This window comes from Bactrocera tryoni, chromosome 4 (assembly GCF_016617805.1).
Source record: "Bactrocera tryoni isolate S06 chromosome 4, CSIRO_BtryS06_freeze2, whole genome shotgun sequence".
NCBI lineage: Eukaryota > Metazoa > Arthropoda > Insecta > Diptera > Tephritidae > Bactrocera > Bactrocera tryoni.
This window is the reverse complement of record NC_052502.1, coordinates 20,762,304-20,778,618: the sequence shown is the minus strand read 5'-3', so window position 1 is coordinate 20,778,618 and position 16,315 is coordinate 20,762,304. Positions and strand designations below refer to the sequence as shown.

The 16,315-nt window shown below is 33.5% G+C and overlaps 1 long non-coding RNA gene across 3 annotated transcripts in view; it reads right to left on the bottom strand.

Moving 5' to 3' along the window:
• Positions 1-16,315, bottom strand: part of LOC120773916 — a 142,580-nt gene that overhangs the window by 117,698 nt on the left and 8,567 nt on the right. The window contains exon 2 of one of the 3 annotated variants that reach the window (XR_005705202.1): positions 6,518-6,711. The exons of the other annotated variants lie outside the window; for them this stretch is intronic. This is a non-coding gene — a long non-coding RNA (uncharacterized LOC120773916). The remainder of the gene's footprint in view (positions 1-6,517; positions 6,712-16,315) is intronic. 3 annotated transcript variants of the gene reach the window in all.

Sequence of the window (16,315 nt, the reverse complement as noted above, 5' to 3'; positions counted from 1 at the left end):
CATACGTTTACATAAATACACCATAGATTCTTTTACAAACATCTAATATTAAGGGTGCACATATTTATGCATGTAATGACGATGGTATATACAAACACAGAGAGTGCCGTCAGTTACACTGACGCCAAACAAGTTTGCATCCTTCAAAGTTCAAGTCTGCAAGAGTGTGTGGTGCTTTTCCTAATTGTAGTTCAGTGTCCGGTTCGCACGTGATAATGACCATTGGAACCTTTTGTCCATTCTTTGCCGGCAATATTTTGATGTCGCTGTTTAAATTACCAAGAAGTTTAGTAGGGTTAAGTCTCCATTGCTATAAATATGAGTGTAATTGTTTAAAATCAATGAAATTGTCTAAGAAAAAAAAATTATTTAACCCATTGATCAAACCACCATTAATCAAAAATGTAAATGAGATTCTGCAGTAATTGCAATTTAAAAGCAAGGGTGACAGATTTTGCATTGCAAATGAAAAGACAAATGGTAATGTAAGCACAAATTTAACCCTCATCGAGACCCCCGGGTCTGGCCAGGCATATTTTGTTTTTAAATGTAATTTAAATATATTAAGAGTGTAGCAAACGACTTGCGCTTCCAGGTAGCTTCCTAGAATTTTATTGCCTATAGAATTCAGAAAAAAAATTCAAGGATATCGTATCGAAAAGGACGAAAAAAGGATATTATAATATTACACCTTAGTGCACCAATGGTGCTTGGCTAGACCCCATATATTTTGTATGAAAATATATGAACTTTTCTATCACTTCGCACGGTTGATTTATCTGCTTTCATGTTCGTTACATGTTCAAATTGGTTTGTATGTTTATCTAGGTCAAATACTTTAGCCGCTAGAGCGTTTTAAAGGTTAAGAAAAATGTAATTTTTCTCAAAATGTTACATTTTTTGTGAACGCTATTGCCACGGCCCTGGTAAGGATAGAGGAGAGGTTGAGGGCTTTCCTGAAAGACCCATGGGTGAACTAACTCGCAAAATAGTTTTTATCCCCCCCGGCCCCATACCCCACCAACTGTAGTGAAACAAAAGGGGGGACATGGTAAAAACCCATTTTCGTCTATTGCCACGCCCCCGGTGGGAGCGAATTATACATTTCCTGAAACCTCTTTTAATTACCTAACCGGTGCAATTTATTTGACCCACCTAGGTCAAATACTTTAGAACGCTAGAGCGTTTTAAAAGGTAAAGAAAAAATTTATTTTTTCTCAAAATGTTACATTTTTTGTGAACGCTATTGCCACGCCAAGCGTGAACAATTGATTTTAACCAAATCGAGAGGTAAGAAATTTCAAAAATGTATCTATATTGTACATATATGAGCGTAAATACAACACGTATTTCCATACAAATGTATGTAAACTAGCCTAGGCCTAGCCAAGCACCATTGGTCTCGACTAAGTGTATCAGACCGTTGGTCTCGACCAGGGTTAAACTAACATGAAACAAGACAATTTCGGGTCTCCAGGAAGCTTGTAGGGGTATTTACAATGTTGCAATCAACGTGGTAAAGCGAAAAATACAAGTATATTGCGACGCTGTGCTTTATGCATTTTTGTATGCAACAGTACAAAAAAAAATTTATTTCGATTCTAATCCTGACTTCAGGTTAAAGAGAAAATGTAAACAAACACAACTTTCCTTCTTCGAAATATTTTGAACCTGGTGGAATCTGTTTTTGTGTTTGCCTTAAGGGGGTATTCTCACGTAATCACTTCGAAAATTTGATTTTTTTTTAATATTATGACAGAAAACCTATTGAAAACATGCTGTGAAAAATTCAGAGCGAAATTCATAGTATTTGATAAGTTACAACTCATAGTCGCCGACGTGTTGTAAGCGACTGTCTACCAGGGGCCATGGCAAGTCTGCAGCTGCTACGTTTCTAAATGCATTTTTCTCGAATCATCATTTTCTGAAACTGTCATGGCCCAAAAAAAAGTATTCACCCGATAGCTTTAAAATTTACACATGTTCTTCTACTCATTTATAGTTATCGTCCCTACCAGAATTGTTTATTTTCGAAAATATTTTCATATTTTATTGAACGATTTTTAACGAAAAAAAAAACAAGATTTTCGTGACTTTTTTTTTGAAGTTCGACATTTATTTTTTAATGAAATTGATTATGATAATTTTTTGTACATTTCAAAATACAAATAAAGATATATTAAAAAATTAAAATGATTGAATTTTGTTGTCGCTTAAAAAAAAAATTCCTAAAAAGTGGTAAAATGTATGCGTTCACATGAGAGTACCCCCTTAAACTCTGGGATAGTTGCAAACACTTATGTAAGTGTAGTGTACTTATGTTTTTGACACTTCTCCAATTTAGATTAATTGATTTTGACATGTGCTTGAAATTTTGTATGCAAAACGTGTGTGCTTTGTATCCAATTAACTTTAAATAAATATTTGAACTTGCTGTTCATTGGACTGAATATTTTCTGAAAGCTCTTTGTTAGTTTCACAGCAATAGCAAACACTACACTTACCTCTATACCATATTACCGATTTAAGTACTTAGGCCTATTATTAAGTAATTTTTTTGACAACTTTTTGAAATGCTTGTTGAAAATCACTTTTTTATTTTTTCGTTTAAGTCAGATGCAAAATTTTTGAGAAAGCCACCAGTTTCTCAACGACATTATTTTACCTAATAACCTCGTGTTTACAAAAATAAAATGTGCTTATGTAAGTTTGAACATGCACGTTTTGATGTGCATACGTCAACACATGCTCTGTTACCTTTTAAGTTACCCGACATGCTAATCAACTCAATCACCTTTTACTTGACTCATGTTGTCATTTTGCCGGATGCTCATAATTTTTCTTTTCCTGCTTGAGGTACTCAATAAAATAGTTGTGTGTATGCAGAATGGTTATGGTTGTGTTATGATTTAAAAAGTGTTGTTCTACTTACATATATACACATCTTCGATATAAATATAATTTTGTGGTATATGTAAAAGACACTGACATTTTTGTAACGCACTCAGCGGGAATTTTAATGCAATTACAAGCTGTCAAAATATTGCGTCAGTTCATGGAAGTTATTCTTTATATACGCAGCATATTGACTCTTTAGTAGAGTATGAACTAGTATGAGTATGAACTTAAGCACATATTTAACGAATCCTTAGATACGGCAAATATCTGGATGTCTGCTAACGGGTACTACATTATACCTTCCAAAACTACAGTCTCAATTTTATGCAACTTTTTAGGTTTCAATTGCATTGTAAAAATAGTGAAATTAGAGTATGTAAATAAATGAGTAATATTGGTATAGAAACTTCTATTCACATCTTTCGGTTAAATTATGACATAAAAAGTAGAGAAAAAAGTTCGTTTTCTAAAAGCCCTTAGACACTTTCTGCAACTCAGTCGTAAATATTTCATTTCATATGTCAAAGAACAGCTCTTATAGATACATAGTTTACTTTCCCTGGCAGTTATTCCAAGGCCGAGAAGTTGGCTCTGCTCTGCTACATTTCTCATTTTGCATTTTTTCACACTTCAAAAACTTACAAAATTTGTTAAAAAGAATTTCATCTTTACTTGGGTGAAAAAGGGAACGAAAAAGATTTTTGATTTTTTGCTATTTCACGCCTCTGCAAAAGTTAAGGAAAGTTATTAAATGGTGACGAGTCAAACACTTTATATGAATGAATGCCCTTTACATGAATTCCTTTTTTATTTTCATATGAAATGGATGGCATACACATTTCTTAAAGCATGACTTAGGACAATAATCAATGATATTCAGTACTGAATATGGTATAAACATAAATTATGTTTGGAAGATTAATTATGTATGTTAAGAAATATAACAAGTAACCGTATCCATTTGAGCGTGAACTTCATTTAAGGTTATAGTTTGCCTGAATTTTTACAACATTTATGTATTTATGAAGCAACGAAATCTCTCAGAATGCATGCCTGATTTCTCATTAGTATGCAGTTTATAATTCTTGCATAGACTGAAATCAAAAGTTAATTTGTTTTTATTTTATGTCTTTTTAGAAGAACACAAAAGTTACGCATTACTATTATACTGGGTATAAAAATTTAATCAAACAAGAAAGCGTTTATTTCGGCTACATCAAAGCTGTCATGTAATACCCATCACAGGTTTAAGTTTTCTTCACAATAATTTGATTTTGTTCAGCGAATTTGTATGGCAGCTTTAAGCTAGAATTGTTTTTTTAATAATATATACGGAAAATATGCAAGCGAACAGACAGAAGCACTGACAACTTATGTATTTAGTTTCCTACTGGGTGTCACAAACTTTAGTTCAAATGTAACATACGCTGTTCAGGGTATAAAAAGTGTTGTTTGTTTGGTACAAAAGAACATAATAAACACTAACATAATTTTAAAATAATATTACGGAAATGCAAAAGTTTAAAAACATATACCATTGTACGCACATTTATAGTTAAAATTGAACAAGAGAGGTCATTCATATCTAAAAGGTAATTCAAAAACAACTTAAGCACAAACATATCATTCATGCATATCTGCCAGCATATAAATTTATTTCTATCCTACTACCAAGAAGTGACCAAATATAGCTCAAACGGCCATATGAACCTTTGTCCTTAATATCTATTTCGAAAAAAGGATGCCTTTTGCATTGGGTTTCATAATTTATTGAATCAGTTTCATATTTCAATTGTAATTTTAAGAGGCAGAGGCAATGCCAATGTTTGATGTATGTAAATAAATTGATATACTATTTATTTACAACTTGAGTTTGTGGTGTCAGATATGAGAGTTTAGTGCCACTTTAGAAAAAATATGTCTTGACTTTGGCGGAATTTTCAAGTTTTGGGTTATTTATTTTACGAATCCTTGACACAGTTGGGAACCGAAATAGAAGTATTTGAGCAATGTGGTCGTTCATAAAACATTGTAAAATATTTTACAAATTAAACTACTTTTAAAATATGAATGAGTAACTGTAACATATTATCTTTCAATAAGAATACTAAATAAAAATGTATGTTTATCCTTGAATAAAAGAAAAAAAATAAGTCGAGTTTCTAATAATAATAAAAAATAGAAATAATATATTAAGTTTACGAATAGTGTCCACTTTTAGTTAAAGTTAATGCTAATGCTCAATTAGTTATAAAAAACCTTATTTTAAATTTAATTCTATCAAAAGTTGATCAGCCTCAACAGCTAAAGCTTACGCAATCGTAACAATAATGTTTAAACATTTTTGGAGTTGGTAAGCAATATGTCTTATGTTATAAGTAGTATGTCTTACCAGACTGATCTCTACGAAATAATAGCAATTATTATATTATAATCAGTTTGTGCTGTATATGCCTAACACCAAGGCAAATCCGTAATGAACTGATGCCGATCATATTTAATCGCATAAGTAATTTAATTTTTGTGATTTAGAAAACATGAGAATATTGTATGAGCTAACTTCACCTTACATTAGCTGGGTTGATGGTGCCGTATACGTAACCTAGCATTTGAGGTGTGGCAGTCGTGCAAGATGATTAATAATCACATATCTTTTGATTTATATGCTTAAGCTGCTAAACCAATGCACGCAAGTAAAAAATTTAATTATTTTACAGTGCAAAATTACTTTAATATTAACATAAGTCATGTGGAGTGAATATTAACACATTGAAAGAGAAAAAATGTTACTAATTGGGAATATGTAACATTTGTCATGATTTAAATCATATAATAAGACATAAAATAATTAAATATTATTTATTGTTTGCTTAAAGTTATGAATTGTTCTATTACATTAGCTCATTCCAAAGATAAACTAACCAATTAAATATTTATAAATCCTAATATAAAATTCTTAACGTCCTACTCACAATTTCTATCAACATAACAAGTTCAAACTCCGCTTGCCTTATTTACTTTCAATTACACTTAACAACGAAAACGGAAACGGAAGCAGATGAACTTTATACAAAGTTGTCATATAGGTAAACCGTTACATATTTAATTTTATAATGTACTAGTTGACGACATTTACCAGACGACAAGAGCGACGCAGAGCCTACAGTTGGATGTAAGATAAATTAAGATTTAGACAATCGGAAAAGAAGAAGTTATAATCCAACGTCTTCCCTGCCGCAAAGGCCATCTTACCAGTTTTATAGCTCAGTTTAGTTGCTTTGGCGACCAAAGTTTGAAAACTACACTTCTACTCTTTGCTACATATTATTTTTTTTACTCTACAACTAGCCACAACTCGCTGCTTTCAGGTGTAAAAAACATTAAATTAAACAAGAAAAAATGTTAACTTCAGCTGCACCAAAGCTCTGATAACCTTCACAGTGGCAGTGGTTTTTAAACCATATCATATCAAAACACAAGAGTCACCTAAGCACTATCCCGCTGTACTTACTTAGCTTATATAGACCCAACTAACAGCTAGCTTCCACTGAATCACCTGTATCACCCCGTCTAGACGCGAGAGTCACCTAAGCACTGGCCAAGCACGGTGCCTGCTTACCTTGAATAGATCCGCTGCCAAACAGCTAAATTTTCTGATCACTATAGCGTATAGCAAGTGCGTGAAGAGAAAACTCTTTTATTTGCCTGTATAACAGCTCTGCCATCGAAGTGTTTGCTCACATCCTTAAAAATAGCCGCACTACCTTAATAGCTATCATTTCTCTTTGAAAGACACTACAGTCGTCAAGCGGTCTGAAACAAAGCCAACCATATAATACATAGAACAATTGTATTGAATCATTTATAGACTGTAAACATTCTTTATTTAAACAAATACAAGAATTTCGTAAACACATTCGTCATAAAACTTTATAGCCAATGCACATAAGATACTAATACTAAACATATGGAAAGGAAAATTCACATTATCGATTCCAGTAAGCCGCTACTCATTATTTTATTTGTATGTGTGCCATTAATGTCCAGTCATTTACCAGCTTGAGTATGAAACAAATTTCAAATATTTGCATGAGGAATTCTGATAACTCACAGCTGAACGAAAGGAATCAGTCGAGTACAAATAATTCTCTATTAAGAGTTGCAATCGTTTTCGACCAAAACTAATGTCAGTGAGGTTCCACATTATTTTGCTTCGCCTCACTCCTGGCAGATAAGCTACATATAATATTATTTATGATGTTTATCATTATTCGGCATGAGCATTTTCCGAACAATGTGCGTATGATGTAAGGAAGTTACGGGCTCAATTCGAGCATATAAATATATTTATCTAAATGCTTGTATGCGTTGCTTTAAAGTGGTATCTGTTCAAATGTCCTTAAGTAAGTTGAGAGTGCTCATAGAATATTTTTGCAATAGAACATCGAATGCTTCAAGTAGCCAGTTGAATAAATATACTTATTTACAACAAAGAATTTGTAGAAAAATAATTTCTTCTTACATTTTTAAATTGTCAGTTAAAGTGTGTTAGAATTTACAGAGAATTTTTTCTTTTCTCAGTTTTTACAAAAATCTCTCTAAGTATTTCCGCTCTAACTGTTTTCGGTATTCTTATAAATATAGAATATAAAATGCTGCAGTATTTCTTTTGGCATAAATAAAATAAATGATAGAGAATATAATAAATATATAATATAGTAATATATATTTTTTTCTTTTAGCTCATGAAACATTTGTACCCTTTACCCTGGGAACATAACAAATCAAAAATAATTAAGCTGTAAACAGACCAACAGGCGGAGAAACGCAAAAGAAATTTAACAGCCATAACTTTACCGTTGACGTATGATGAGAGATATCGATAATGTGGCATCTGGAACTAATTCAAAAGCCATCACATTCTAATTTTCATTATATTGTATAAAAATAAATACATATGTAAATATTATTAGCAAAACAATAAAAAAAACACAAATGAACTTTTAAACACATTTTAAAATAATTTACCTTAATTAATAGAAAATGGATGTAAATAACCTAAGCTAAATAAGTAAGTAAGGTAAAAGGAAAGTTATGTTAACAACAAAAGACTATTAAAATAAGGAAACCAAAACGAAAAAATTGTTTCACTGAATATCGACTGAGTTAGTGATAAGGTTTTCTACATTTATAGCTAAATAGTAATATTAAAATTATATTAGAAATTATAAATATTAATTTCTGGCACTAAAACCCAAAAAAATAAGCGAAAACTCAGCAGCATTTTTTTCTATAGAATATGTAAACTTTTTTTTTATCTGGTCACCCCAGTCAAGCGGAGGCGCCCTTTTGATGAAGCACAAATGATCAATTTCTACCAGGCGATCAAAGCTGACCAGTAGGTAACCACGGCGAGAAAATTGATTTTCCTATTGCCTACCCCAAAGGCGCAGGTGACATGAAACTGCTTCAGCGACAGGCGCAAGATAACCGGAAGTAAAAACTGCGAGCGCATTTAGAGGAATAACTTCGTTAAAATAGAACCGATTTTATGCATGCCGCCACTAAATGAAAGAACAAGTCTGCAGCTTTATAAAAATCTATTAATTAATATTAACAAACCACGTATGGAGCATATATTTTAAAAGCAAATAGAATATATCAACTTTGCGGTAATATTTAATAATTTTATTTCTTAAAACAAGATGAAAGGACGTCCTCATTACCTTGCTCTTAAAATACATTCCGTGTGTGTTCGCTGTTATATAACAGCACTACAAGAACCTTATATTCAGCTAAAATTCGTGTTTTTTACTACCACATACTTATCGTTAAACTACCACGCTTGTGTGCGTTATGAAAATAAGTGATGCATACTTATTGCATGCTGACCTTTTTTTCTTTTAATTGACACCAAAATCCTTGAGATCAGTAAATTTTTTCAAAAGTTATAATGAAGAAATGAATAGCACTGCTATATCGACTTATTACAGTAGTTGAGTGTGCGCCTCGAGGATATGCATTAACAAAGTATTTGTGAAATCTGAGAATTGTGATTTCACCCAAAATCGAAGAGGTATGCATGTGAAGATGACCAGAGATGATTTTCTTTAATTCAAGTAACCCTAAAATATTATACATATATTGTCTTTTTGGTGCGAAATGAACACCGTACACACATACATATGTGCATGTACAAGAACATATGTAGATATAAGGTTTTTTTATTCAAACAAACTATTTACAATTTATTTAATTTATTAATAATATATTTTTAGTATATACACAATATACTTGTATTATTTTTAATGTGGTCACCTTATTATTGCAGGAGCACGAGATCGAATTTACACGCCTCGATGTTCTCACTTGCTCACTTCAGCATGGAAAATGTTATTGGTTATTGGATGAAGTGGCTTGCAAAACAAAGAGAGAAAGAAAGTGCAAAGAGAAAAAACTATTATTGAATGACCTTGACTTCCAACTTGCCATTGAAATAATGTAGGAGCTCAACAAAGAGCGATTGGCTTGTAGCCAAACACCTGATGAGCTCCTTTACGTAGTCAATCTAATATGTATATATGCGTCCAATTGCATACATTCTAGTTTATCTGAGTACTTATAGGTCCTCAGCGTTGGCACGAACGCACACTCTCGCACCGCTGAGTGCTACTTAGGCATTGATTTATTACACATTTTTCTACTGAAACATTTGTTGTATTTACTTTAAATGTAGACAAAGAACTCAAATAATTTTGTAGCACTTTATAATACTATTTTAAGTTCTCTCTTTAAAATGCCAATATATGTTTGGCAAAGATAGAAGTTGAATTGAATATTGTAGTGTACTCTTCTGTGACAACCTTTTCAGTGAACATTCTCTCGAATTCGGACAAAAAGAAGACTCTCTGGGATACGGATAATATGGTGTGGATGAAATTCGAATTAAATGAAAATTTCCCCTCTATTTCAATGATTTGTGGCATTTTGAACTGAGCTTTTGTACAAATATTTATGAGCATTCTGTGAAATATCAGTTGTTTAATTAAACTGACAGATACTACAAATTTTATTACTGTCCAAACATACTTGAAAACTTTATTTAAAGTCAACGTATCTGATTAATGTTTCTTAAATGTAGAATTATGACAAATCATAAATTTTTCAAAAATATCCAATTTTGACACCATCCAATTGTCCCACTATCACAATATTTTTCACTGAGTTTGCCATAAATGCTGGTTGTAAAATTATGTGCTTCAACCGCAGATCTATTAAGCTGTTATCGGATACACCCACTGCTTACACTCACTTGTTAAATACAAAAATATGGGTCTCTATGGTCAGTTATCCAAATGAGCAAGAGCAAATATGTTCAGTCAGTCAACACACGTACGCAAACACTGTATGCGCCACACATTCGATTTTCATAATTTAAGCATTTTCCAGTTGGACCGCGAGTCCGATAATGCCGAAAAATGCAAGCACAATGGTTGACACAACGTGTTTCCCTGGGTTCATTTCAAATACGTATAGACTATCCCGCGGCAAAGAGGAGTTTACATCATAACCCACCGCTGCGTCATCTTGTTCAGGGGATCCGGTGAAGCTTGCGCTAGTGCCCAAACCATTATCCATTCATGCGGTCGAAAGCGTTGTTCAAACTCCCGGCAGCACTGCCATTGCAACGAACGATGTCGTCAGCGCAACCACAACGGGCGCCGTCGGACTCAGTGTGAAATCTCTCTTATTGTGAAGCAAGTTTCGGATCCTATTGGTTTCCTCGTATTTGGCGATGATTTGTTTGCTTACGGCTTCACAATAATGTGAAAGTCCGCCGAAGGTATATAGTGAAAGTGTGTGCGTTAGACCACAGGAACTCAATGTTTAGTTGGTTGTGTGTTTCTCGTCGGGTCTGCGTTTTGAGCAGAATTGATAATTACGACAAATTGCTGGAGTATGAGTGAAGAGGATATTTTGCTTGGGTTTCCTTTATCCAATTTTTTTTTCTGTGAAGAAAAGGTGTGGGGGAAAAAAGTAAATAAAATTAATCTTCTGTTAAGAGGCGTAAAATCGTGCCATCAATACAGGTATAATAAATATTTCTTAAAGAAAAATGTACAATAAATATATTCTAACTTTCGTTGCCACATTATATATTAAATAAGCGATAAAAATTAATTGGATGGAGATCAATGACACACGTTTATTTATAATCAGTTTTATGAAATCTCGGGAAGCGGCGGTAGTTAAAAATTATTCGTTCCAAGTGATTAATTATATCGATATTTTGCAGTTTTACATACTCATAGACAGAAAAGTATTAAAAGAAGTCTTGTTGCCCTGGTCCTTTTATATGTATTGCGATACCAGTTAGGTAAAGCGAATTTTCGTAGCTTTCAAAACAGACATTTCTTTTCATCTTGAGCACCTCATTTAAGGGAAATATTTCAGCGAACCACATTTTGACTCATAGCTTACACTTAGGGGCCAAATATTCACGAATCCGGTGGATAAGGTTAGTTCATAACGAGATTGTTTCACTTTATCGATCGTATTCAAATCTCAATAAGTAATGCATATCTATATATATATATATACTTGATCAGATTTTCTGATCGACAAACGCTTATTATAAAAGAGTCAAATTATTGTGAATGGGACAGTAAAATCAACATACCAAACACAAAACTTTCAATGCCCATGGGAGAATTGGAAAAACTTGGGTTCACGCCGTTTGCTGATGTGCAGAGATTGTATAGAAAACTTTCTCGAGGAACTTATTGTCATTATCAGTGATAACTAGGCTATATTTTCGGCAATATGTTCCTTGAAATCAAATTTCCAATATAACTGGTGCACATGAAAATGCTTAAATGGGTTGCCATAAAAAATAACAGGTTATCGTACGAGAGATGTGTGTGATTTCCGTGACCGCGGGGTAGAGATGCACGAGCACAAATAAGAGAGTAAGAGAACACCATTAACCAAATAGTTTGTATACCCTGAACAGGATGTATTAAGTTTGTCACGAAGTTTGTAACACCCAGAAGGAAGCGTCGGAGACCCTTTAAAGTATATATATAAATGATCAGTATGTTGAGCTGAGTCGATTTAGCCATGTCCGTCCGTCCGTCTGTCTGTATATATACAAACTAATCCCTCAGTTTTTAAGATATCGTTTTGTGAACGTCATTTTCTCTTCAAGAAGCTGCTCATTTGTCGAAAATGGCGATATCGGACCACTATGACATATAGCTGTCGTACAAAGTGAACAATCGGAATCCAGTGCTTGCATGCGAAACTTCCTCATTTAACGACATATCTTCACGAAATTTGGTAAGAGGTATTGTTTATAGAAATAATGCAATATAAAAAGAAATTGTTCAGATCGGCTCACTATAGCATATAGCTGCCATATAAACCGAACGATCGAAATCAAAGGCTTGTATTTAAGACTTTCGCATTTGACGTGGTATCTTCACGAAATTTGGCATGGATTACTGCTTAAGGTAATAATGTAATCTCCGAAAAGATTGTTCAGATCGGATTACTATAGCATATAGCTTCCATATGAACTGAACACATAGTTACTAAAAGAAATGCACCTGTGAAGGGTATATTAGCGTCGGTGCAGCCGAAGTTAACGTTTTCTCTTGTTCTTGTTCTTGTCCTTTTTTATTCAACTGAGGTATTATAAATGCATATGGTATTGTAGTCCCTACTTTTTGGTGCCTGAGTAGCAGTAAGAGGGAGTATAGAAAAAAGAGGGAGAGAAAATGTGTCACTTGAAATAATTTAATTGTTGTCTGGTCTTATTCCTTTTTGTGGAAAATTTCTCTGCAAATTGAACAATCTGCGGATTTAATTGTGATTTTTAGTGGCTGCTGTTGACGTACATTTGAGTGAAATGATTGACATTTTACGAGTCTTTTAACATAAGCGCGTGTAAATTTAATTGCTTGCTGCCCCATTGTTTTCATCGGTTTAGCTCAGCTGTAATTTCGATGTAATAATTTCAGCAATTTCAATTAGTGAGCTTCTTTTCATTGTTCGCGTTTGCTTCGATGGCAGCTGAGCTTTTTCTTCCTCGTTTGCTCTCAACATACACAATATGTAGCTTCCAACATTTACTTGTGGTTTCTTTGTATGAAGGGTAGTAAATGGCATGTAGACTTATTTTTTGTTTGAATATGCACATATAGTATGTATGTTATATGATAGAATATTCATTACTAGAAATCTGTAGGCCAGCGTACACATAAGAATGTAGTCCAACCAATCAGGCAATACAAAAAAACTTCCCAATGTAAGAAATATAAAATGTTATTTCAAAGAGTTTTTAATATCAACATTCAGTAAATAATAAAACTTTTCTTCCGACTGCTTCAGAAATGAAGATATGTAAACTTGAATTTAAATTAACAAAGTCTGGCAAAGCAAATTCTGTTGCACTTTTGGCATTTTGTCATACATTTCTTATGTTCTTTGTTGCCGTTGTTGCTTGGATAAATAAAGGTAGACGGGAGTCGCCCCAAAGCGATATGAAGTGAAAAATTAAAAAGAATGAAAAAAGAAAAGAAGAATGAAATCTGGCATGTAAAACATTTTTTTGCACATCCTTGCATTTCATTGTTTCTCACCTTCCTTTTGCATAAATTTCTTCACAGATTATTTTCATACGCTTAATATTAAAAATTCTAAGTTCGGGGTAGACGTTTTGGCATAATTATGCCCTCTTGTAACTATTTGATTTTTTGTGTTTTTATTGGAAGGAGACATAAGATCTCAATGAAATGCTTTTTTCCACGGGTATTAGTTCATTTTGTCGACGGCTTATGGCTAGGGTAGCATAAATATTTGCTGTTAATTTGGGGAAAAATATAAGCTGTGTTCTGTTGGGCTCTAAAGGAATGTTGTAGATATATCTTTTATTAAAAAAACGTTTCTTAATGGCCAATGATAGCAAAGATAAGCTTTAAATTTCGTGCGCATTTAAAAGCCTGGTCTGACTTTTCAAAACTATCAGAGACAACCTGTTATGAAAACGATATGAAAAAGCTGGAAATACGCTATAGCAAGTGCTTCGTCATTAATGGCAACTATGTTGAATACATGAAAAGAGCTTTATTCAAATAATGTGTTTTTGTTTCATATTGTTATATATTTTTACCTTTCCATAATATACAACGACAGCATAATAATATTTTGAAAACCGCGCCTCTTCCTGTAATGTTATTATATATTAATTAATGTAGCCATTTTGTTATTCATCACAGTGGTCAGTTGCATCTATGAATAAATTAGTTACACACGCTGATATACGGTTCGACAAATGCAACTTAGATCCACATTGATATAATATACTGAAACAAAAATCAACATATACCGGGCTGCCCACACACACACTAATTAACATAAAAGCAACAAGCAAACTGTGTGCTGAGCACTAACTTAGTAATTGCAAATAGGTGCAAAATTAGTGAGAAGCATAATTAAGTTACCTTTGGTGCTGCTGAAATTTTATTACTATAGCTTAAAATATGGAAATTTTAGTCAGAGAGTAAAATTTTCAGCTGACTCATTTAACAATTCTGTTAATTGCAATGCCAATTATAAGCGCACAATAAATTGGGCAGCGCTGGTGTTAGTAAATGACATACTCTGTATAATAACGTAATGGCGAATAATACTTAGATCATTATTAAAGTAAAGTATTAGCATCAAAAGCGAAAATGGACATGCCACGGATTTAAAATTTGGATATCGACTACCGTAGGCAAGTTCGTTCGCAGTCTGCATTTTGTAACCAATAACCATTGTTTTCACCCATATTCGAATATCTGTTATATCAGAATACTGCAATTTTTAATATTCGAAAACGTCATTGAAATGGGTCTGTTATCAGCGTTTTCAAATACAAGGTCTGTCGCAAAAAAAACAGAACTTTTTAAATATAACTGTTTCTGGTGGCGCCACCTATTGGTTGGTATTGAAATAAAAAGTTTGATCTCTTGTTGACATTTCGTAAAAATGTTAAGACAATTAGATAACTACAAGCGGCGATGTTATCGATCAAAAAGTGACAGCAGCTTTTGGTCATCGGTCGTAAAATGCATTTTGAACAAAGAGCAAATATTAAATTTTGTTTTAAACTTGGGAAGACGTTTACTAAAACATTTCAAATGATGAAAAAAGATTATGGTGATCAATACCTATCCCGTAGTAATGTGCATGAGTGGTTTAAGCGATTCCAAGAAGGTCGTGAGGACCTCTGTGACGATCAGAAGTCGGTCGTCTTCAGAAGTCAAAAATAAAGACAATGCTGATTTGTTTTTACGATTCCGAGGGTATAGTACACCGAGAGTTCGTCCCACCTGGCCAAGCGATTATTGCTGTGTTTTACCTTGGTGTTATGAAGCGTCTTTTGTCACGCATTCGTCGTGCTCGACCACAATACCGTGAGGCAGGGTCCTGGCGCCTGTTGCACGATAATGCGCCGTGTCATCGGTCAACGCTTGTCAGTGATTTTTTGAAAAAAAACTCCATATTAACCATTAATCACTCACCCTACTCACCTGATCTGGCACCCTGTGATTTTTACCTATTTGGAAAACTTCATTTGCCCATGGAAGCACACTGGTTTCGGGACATTTCAGCTATCCAAAAGGCGACGACCGATATTCTCAAGAGCATTCCGAAAAATTACCTTAAACACTCATTTGAAATGCTAATTGACTGGGCTCAACGCTGTATCGAAGCACAAGGAAACTACTTTGAATAAAAAAATATAACTTTTGAAAAATATTAATCTTTTGTTGTTTTTCTTAACAGTCCTGTTTCTTTTGCGACAGACCTTGTATAATGGTTGTAGGAGACATTCGCAAAATAATTTTCTGCTATACTTAGTATCCAACGCAAGTATACCGGCAACTACCTATAAATCAGTTTCTTTCTGTAAGTTAGCTTATTATGCTAAACATTCGAACTTGGTAAATACAGCGCAAAGCCCTTCATCTCCAGTTTGAAGATATTGATATAAAAAAGCATCACCTCAAAAATTTCTCCTAAGAAAATCGAATACATACACTCTGCTATATTTAAAATTAAATAATTGCACGCATGTGTGCGTATGCTTTCGAGTGTTAAAGCTTTTGTCGCAAATTCAGTTGCAGCGGAAACACCAATTAGTGGTCAGCCAAGTGTTCATAACACATAGATAAAGTGGTGATATATTCGGTTAGCTAGTGGTGTTGCTGAAACAGATCGTCGGCACCAGAATACTTTGGTTAAGACATGCGGTTGCTCATTGAAGGTGATAGTGAATGAATGAGTCTACACGAATATTTGGTATATTGTACTACATTCCTACATTATATACTAGTTGAACACAAATATCTGTGCCCAAACATGCATA